This window comes from Callithrix jacchus, chromosome 7, assembly GCF_049354715.1.
Source record: "Callithrix jacchus isolate 240 chromosome 7, calJac240_pri, whole genome shotgun sequence".
In the NCBI taxonomy this organism is placed as follows: domain Eukaryota; kingdom Metazoa; phylum Chordata; class Mammalia; order Primates; family Cebidae; genus Callithrix; species Callithrix jacchus.
In genome coordinates this window covers 112,075,878-112,083,595 of record NC_133508.1, presented here as the reverse complement: position 1 = coordinate 112,083,595, position 7,718 = coordinate 112,075,878, and positions in this window count along the sequence as shown.

Genomic DNA, 7,718 nt, shown 5'->3' with positions numbered 1-7,718 from the left:
TCTAAGTTCCTCTTTTTACCAGTGCGGAAAAAGAGGACCAGAGAGATAAGATGACTTGCAAAAATGATAAATACTGTCAGTGAAAAAGCTGAGGCTTTTCCAACCCTTTTCCAGTAATTAGCTATATGTATGTAGGTCCCCTGTTCATTATGACCACATTCACTTTTCATTAAAAGAAGTGGAAGTGGCTAGGATCATTTTCATATTTAGGCCAAATTGTGCTTGCATCAGTAAAAATAGTGTAAAGAGCACTGGCCTTTTCAAATCAATTTGCTGGCTGTGTGTTCACAGTTAAATTATTTAACCTCTCTGAACCACATTTCTATCATCTGTAAAACCAGATAAAAGTGTTAACTTTGGATTAGTGTTAGGAAAACAAGATATAATGACTCTAAATTGCCTGGAACAATATAAGTACTCAATAGATGTATCTTTAGAAAGTCTCTTGTAAAGTAATATTTTAATACCATCATTATTTTTATTTGTTTACAGAGGGCATAAAATGACAAAAGTGATAATGTTATAGTATAATAATACTAGCAACTATGGTTTAGCTTATTTGGTCCTCACAGCATGTGAGATAGTTAATGTTTTTCACTTTTTTTAGATGAAGAAACAGTTATGGAGGAATGGTTAAGTAATGTGCCAGTGTTCATTGGGATTTGAATCTTGGCAGACCAGAAGGGAAGAAAAATTATCTTTTAGCACAGTGGTAAAAAAGATACTCTGTTACTATTTGGCCTCCCCTTCAGGCCCTATAGGGAATGAAACCAAGTATAATATGCTTGATAACAGCCAAATCTTCTACCAAGCCAGATGATTTCCCAATCTTTCTAGAAAGTGAATCAAATTCTATGTAATTGTATGTAACATTAATGTTGCTTAAGAGAAGATTTTTCTGGAACGTCTGGGATTTATTGTCCAGGGTGTTCAGGGTCTTCAGTGTAATTTTCACATAAAGGGCTCCTAACCTGAAATGCATTTTCTCTAAATGAACCTATGTAGTGTGTTTACAAACTGAAGCATGGACACCACCATTAGGAACTATTTCAGGCTCAGGTGAACCTGAAATAAATGTTTATTTGTATTGCACTATAATTTTTAGATTCATGATTCAAGAGTTTGGAAGTAAATTGTCTTTATTGTAATGTTACAGGTATCTGTGCATGTGGATCAGATCACATTACTTTGTAAAAAATTATTGGGGGAAGGGACTCAAGATGGCGCGGTGAGAACAACCCAGGATTGAAGCTCTCAGTGAATGTGTGGAGAAGGTGAGTCAGGGCCACATTTCCAGATGGATCTTTGTTGCCCACAGAATGGGGAAATTCCCAGGTATAAAAGAGACACGGGACACCAGGCAGAGGTTTTGGCTGGTGGAGCCGGCAGCCGGTGCAGCTGGCAGCCGGCGCTGTAGCGCAGTGGCACTACACAGTGCTCCGCACAAAGCGCACTGGTCTGGGTGCCCTGTTGAACTGGCAATCTGAGACTTGAGAGGGCTGAACTTGAGACTGAATAGGACTTGGACAGTGAGCCAAGCCAGGAGATTCCAGGGAAACAGTGTTTGGGGTAGCGCAGTGGGACAAACAAAATGGCGATTCCAAACGCTCTGGGTGGAGAGGTTCCCTGAGGGCACAGCTGAACCCAGGACAGTGCAGCTCCATGGGGGAGGGGCGTCCGCTATTACCGAGGCAATCCGCCCCTACTGAGGTACACGCCCATTGCTGACGCAGCCTGCCGTTGCTGAGGCAAACCGCTACAACAGAGAGACTCTGCCGCAGGGCGTAGCCCCTGGCAGCAGGGCAGAGACTGCAGCAGCAGGGCAGAGCCTGCAGTAACAGGGCGAACTTCACACCAGGAGGGCGGAGCCTCGGCAGGCAAATAGTTACTAGACTGCCTCCTAGCTGGGCAGGACAGCACAACAGACACTCACAAAGAAAGCCCCAACCCCCCCGAGACAGAGCATCTGAGAAAAAAAAAGTTTTTTTGTGAATTCAGCTGCAGCAGAATTAAACGTAGCAGCCTAACAGCCCTGAATGAAAACAGAGCTCACAGCTCAGCAATTGAGCTCCTATAAAGTACAGACTGTCTCCTCAAGCAGCTCCCTGACCCCTCTATATCCAAAGACTGACATTTGGCAGGCATCATTCTGGGACAAAGATAGCAGAAAAAGAAACTGGTAGCATCCCTCACTGTTCTGCAGCTGCTATAGGTGCACCCCAGACAAGCAGGGCCTGGAGTGGACCTCAGCAGTCGTACAGTGGAGGGGCTAGACTGGTAGAAGGAAAACCAAGTAACAGAAATACTTCATCATCAACAATCTAAGCGTCCACTCAGAGACCCAACTGAAAAGTCAGAAACTACACAGACGACAGGTGGATAAATCCACAAAGATGGGAAGAAACCATCGCAAAAAGGAGGAAAACACCCCAAACCAGAACACCTCGCCTCCTAGAAAGGACCAAAACTCCTCACCAGCAAGGGAACAAAGCTGAACGGATAATGACTGTGACAAAATGACAGAATTAGACTTCAGAAGGTGGATAATGAGAAACTTTTGTGAGCTAAAAGAACATATTTTAAATAAATGCAAAGAAACTAAGAACCTTGAAAAAAGATTTGAAAAAAGATTCGAGGAAATGATAACAAGAATGGATAACTTAGAGAGGAATATGAATGAATTAAAGAAGCTGAAAAACACAATATGAGAACTTCGCGAAGCACACACAAGTTTCAACAGCTGAAATGACCAAGCAGAAGAAAGAATATCAGAAGTCAAAGATCAACTCAATGAAATAAAACGAGAAACCAAGATCGGAGAAAAAAAGCGCAAAAAGGAATGAAGAAAGTCTCCAAGAAATGTGGGACTATGTGAAGAGACCTAACCTACATTTGATAGGTGTACCAGAATGTGACGAAGAGAATGAATCCAAGCTGGAAAATACTCTTCAGGACATTATCCAGAAAAATTTCCCCCACCTAGCAAGACAGGCCAACACTCAAATGCAGGAAATACAGAGAACACCACAAAGATATTCCGCAAGAAGAGCAACCCCAAGACACATAATCGTCAGATTCAACAAGGTTGAAATAAAGGAGAAAATACTAAGGGCAGCCAGAGAGAAAGGTCGGGTCACCCACAAAGGGAAGCCCATCAGACTCACAGCAGATCTCTTGGCAGAAACACTACAAGCCAAAAGAGAGCGGGGGCCAATATTCAACATCCTTAAAGAAAAGAACTTTCAACCCAGAATTTCATATTTAGCCAAACTGAGCTTCAGAAGTGAAGGAAAAATAAAATCCTTTGTGAACAAGCAAGTACTCAGAGATTTTGTCAACACCAGGCCTGCTTTGCAAGAGCTCCTAAAAGAGGCACTAAACATAGAAAGGAACAACCAGTACCAGCCATTCCAAAATCACACTAAATGCTAAAGAGCATCAACATAATGAAGAATCTACAACAACTAATGGGCAAAACAGCCAGCTAGCATCAAAATGGCAGTATCAAATTCACACATAACAATATTAACCCTAAATGTAAATGGACTAAATGCACCAATCAAAAGACACAGACTGGCAAATTGGATAAAAATCCAAAACCCATCAGTGTGCTGTATCCAGGAAACCCATGTCACATGCAAGGATACAAAAAGGCTCAAAATAAAGGGATGGAGGAAGATTTACCAAGCAAATGGAGAGCAAAAAAAAGCAGGAGTTGCAATTCTCATCTCTGATAAAATAGACTTTAAAGCAACAAAGATCAAAAGAGACAAAGAAGGCCATTACATAATGGCAAAAGGATCGATACAACAAGAAGAGCTAACGATCCTAAACGCATATGGACCCAATACAGGAGCACCCAGATACATAAGGCAAGTTCTTAATGACTTACAAAGAGAGTTAGACTCCCACACAATAATAGTGGGAGACTTTAACACTCCACTGTCAATATTAGACAGATCAACCAGACAGAAAATTAACAAGGATATCCAGGGCTTGAACTAAGACCTGGAGCAAGCAAACCTGATAGACATTTACAGAACTCTCCACCCCAAATCCACAGAACATACATTCTTCTCAGCACCACATCACACTTACTCTAAAATTGACCACATAATTGGAAGTAAAGAACTCCTCAGCAAATGCAAAACAACTGAAATCATAATAAACAGTCTCTCAGACCATAGTGCAATCAAGTTAGATCTCAGAATTCAGAAACCAACCAGGAACTGCACAGCTTGATGGAAACTGAACAACTGGCTGTTGAATGTTGACTGGATAAACAATGAAATGAAGGCAGAAATAAAGAAGTTCTTCGAAACCAATGAGAACAAAGACACAACATGCCAGAATCTCTGGAACAGATTTAAAGCAGTCTCTAGAGGAAAGTATATAGCAATAAGTGCCCATATGAGGAGAATGGAGAGATCCAAAATTGACACCCTATCATCAAAATTGAAAGAGCTAGAGGAGCAAGATCAAAAAAACTCAAAACCCAGCAGAAGACAAGAAATAACTAAGATCAGAGCTGAACTGAAGGAGATAGAGACACAAAAAACCCTTCAAAAAATCAATAAATTGAAGAGCTGGTTTTCTGAAAAGATCAACAAAATAGACCACTAGCCATATTGATTAAAAAGAAAAGAGAGAACAACCAAATAGATGCAATAAAAAGTGATAAAGGGGAAATCACCACAGATTCCACAGAAATTCAAACCATCATCAGAGAATATTACAAACAACTCTATGCACATCAACTAGTAAACCTGGAAGGAATGGATAAATTCCTGGACTCCTGTGTCCTCCCAAGCCTAAACCAGGAGGAAGCTGAAACTATGAATAGACCAATAACAAGGTCAGAAGTTGAGGCAGCAATTAAGAGCCTACCACACAAAAAAAGCCCAGGTCCAGATGGGTTCACAGCCGAATTCTACCAGACACACAAAGAGGAGCTGGTACCATTCCTTCTGAAACTATTCCAAATAATCCAAAGAGAGGGAATCCTTCCCAAATCATTTTATGAGACCAATATCATCCTGATACCAAAACCCGGCAGAGACCCAACAAAAAAAGAAAACTTCAGGCCAATATCCATGATGAACATAGATGCAAAAATCTTCAATAAAATATTGGCAAGCCGATTGCAACAGCAAATCAAAAAAATTATCCATTATGATCAAGTAGAATTTATTCCGGGGATGCAAGGCTGGTTCAACATACGCAAGTCTATAAATGTAATTCACCACATAAACAGAACCAAAAACAAAAACCACATGATTATCTCAATTGACACAGAGAAGGCATTCGACAAAATTCAACAGCCCTTTATGCTAAAAACCCTCAATAAACTTGGTATCGATGGAACGTATCTCAAAGTAATAAAAGCTATTTACGACAAACCAACAGCCAATATCATACTGAATGGGCACAAACTGGAAGCATTCCCTTTGAAATCCGGCACTAGGCATGGATGCCCTCTTTCACTACTCCTATTCAATATAGTACTGGAAGTTCTAGCCAGAGCAATCGGGCAAGAAAAAGAAATAAAGGGTATTCAAATAGGAAAGGTGGAAGCCAAATTGTCTCTATTTGCAGATGACATGATAGTATATCTAGAAGACCCCCATCGCCTCAGCGCAAAAACTCCTGAAACTGATAAGCAACTTCAGCAAAGTCTCAGGATATAAGATCAATGTGCAAAAATCATAAGCATTCGTCTACACCAATAACAGACTTAAAGAAAGCCAAATCAAGAACGAACTGCCATTCACAATTGCTACAAAAAGAATAAAATACCTAGGAATACAACTCACAAGGAATGTAAGGGACCTCTTCAAGGAAAACTACAAACCACTGCTCAACGAAATCAGAGAGGACACAAACAGATGAAGAAACATTCCATGTTCATGGTTAGGAAGAATTAATATCATGAAAATGGCTATACTGCCCAAAGTAATTTACAGAGTCAACGCTATCCCCATCAAGCTACCATTGACTTTCTTCACAGAACTGGAAAAAACCACCATGAACTTCATATGGAACCAAAAGGGAGCCCGCATAGCCAAGTCAATTCTAAGCAAAAAGAACACAGCGGGGGGCATCACACTACTGGATTTCAAACTATACTACAAGGCTACAGTAATCAAAACAGCATGGTACTGGTACCAAAACAGAGATATAGACCAATGGAATGGAACAGAGGCATCAGAGGCAACACAGCATATCTACAATTATACAATCTTTGATAAACCTGACAAAAACAAGCAATGGGGAAAGGATTCCCTGTTTAATAAATGGTTTTGGGAAAACTGGCTAGCCATGTGCAGAAAGCAGAAACTGGACCCCTTCCTGACACCTTACACTAAAATTAACTCCAGATGGATTAAAGACTTAAACATAAGACCTGGCACCATAGAAACCCTAGAAGGAAATCTAGGCAAAACTATGCAGGACATAGGAGTAAGCAAGGACTTCATGACCAAAACACCAAGAGCATTGGCAACAAAAGCCAAAATAGACAAATGGGACCTAATCAAACTCCACAGCTTCTGCACGGCAAAACAAACAGTCACTAGAGTGAATCAGCAACCAACAGAATGGAAAAAAATTTTTGCAGTTTACCCATCTGACAAAGGGCTGATATCCAGAATTTACAAAGAACTCAAACAGATTTACAGGAAAAAAACAAACAAGCCCATTCAAAAGTGGGCAAAGGATATGAACAGATACTATACGAAAGAAGACATATATGAGGCCAACAATCATATGAAAAAATGCTCATCGTCACTGGTCATCAGAGAGATGCAAATCAAAACCACATTGAGATACCATCTCATGCCAGTTAGAATGGTAATCATTAAAAAATCTGGGGACAACAGATGCTGGAGAGGATGTGGAGAAAAAGAAACACTTTTACACTGTTGGTGGGAGTGTAAATTAGTTCAACCATTGTGTAAGACAGTGTGGCGATTCCTCAAGGCCTTAGAAATAGAAATTCCATTTGACCCAGCAATCCCATTACTGGGTATATATCCAAAGGACTATAAATCATTCTACTATAAGGACACATGCACACGAATGTTCATTGCAGCACTGTTTACAATAGCAAAGACCTGGAATCAACCCAAATGCCCATTGATAATAGACTGGATTGGGAAAATGTGGCACATATACACCATGGAATATTATGCAGCAATCAGAAATGATGAGTTCGTGTCGTTTGTAGGAACATGGATGAATCTGGAGAACATCATTCTCAGCAAACTGACACAAGAACAGAAAATGAAATGCCACATATTCTCACTCATAGGTGGGTGAAGAAAATTGAGAACACATGGACACAGAGAGGGGAGTACTAAACACTGGGGTCTATTGGGGGGAAAAGGGGAGGGCCAGTGGGGGGGTGGAGCTGGGGAAGGATAGCCTGGGGAGAAATGCCAAATGTGGGTGAAGGGGAGAAAGGAAGCAAAACACACTGTCATGTGTGTACCTATGCAACTGTCTTGCATGTTCTGCACATGTACCCCATAACCTAAAATGCAATAAAAAAAATAAAAAATAAAAAATAAAAATTATTGTGGGTTTTACATTACAGAAAGCCCTGCCATTGACCAATAATCCCCTTATTCTTTAAAAATGTAATACGCTTATTACATTATCACAAATGTCAAGTGTGAGAGTATCTTATAAACTTGCATGTTGTCACAAAGATATTCTAG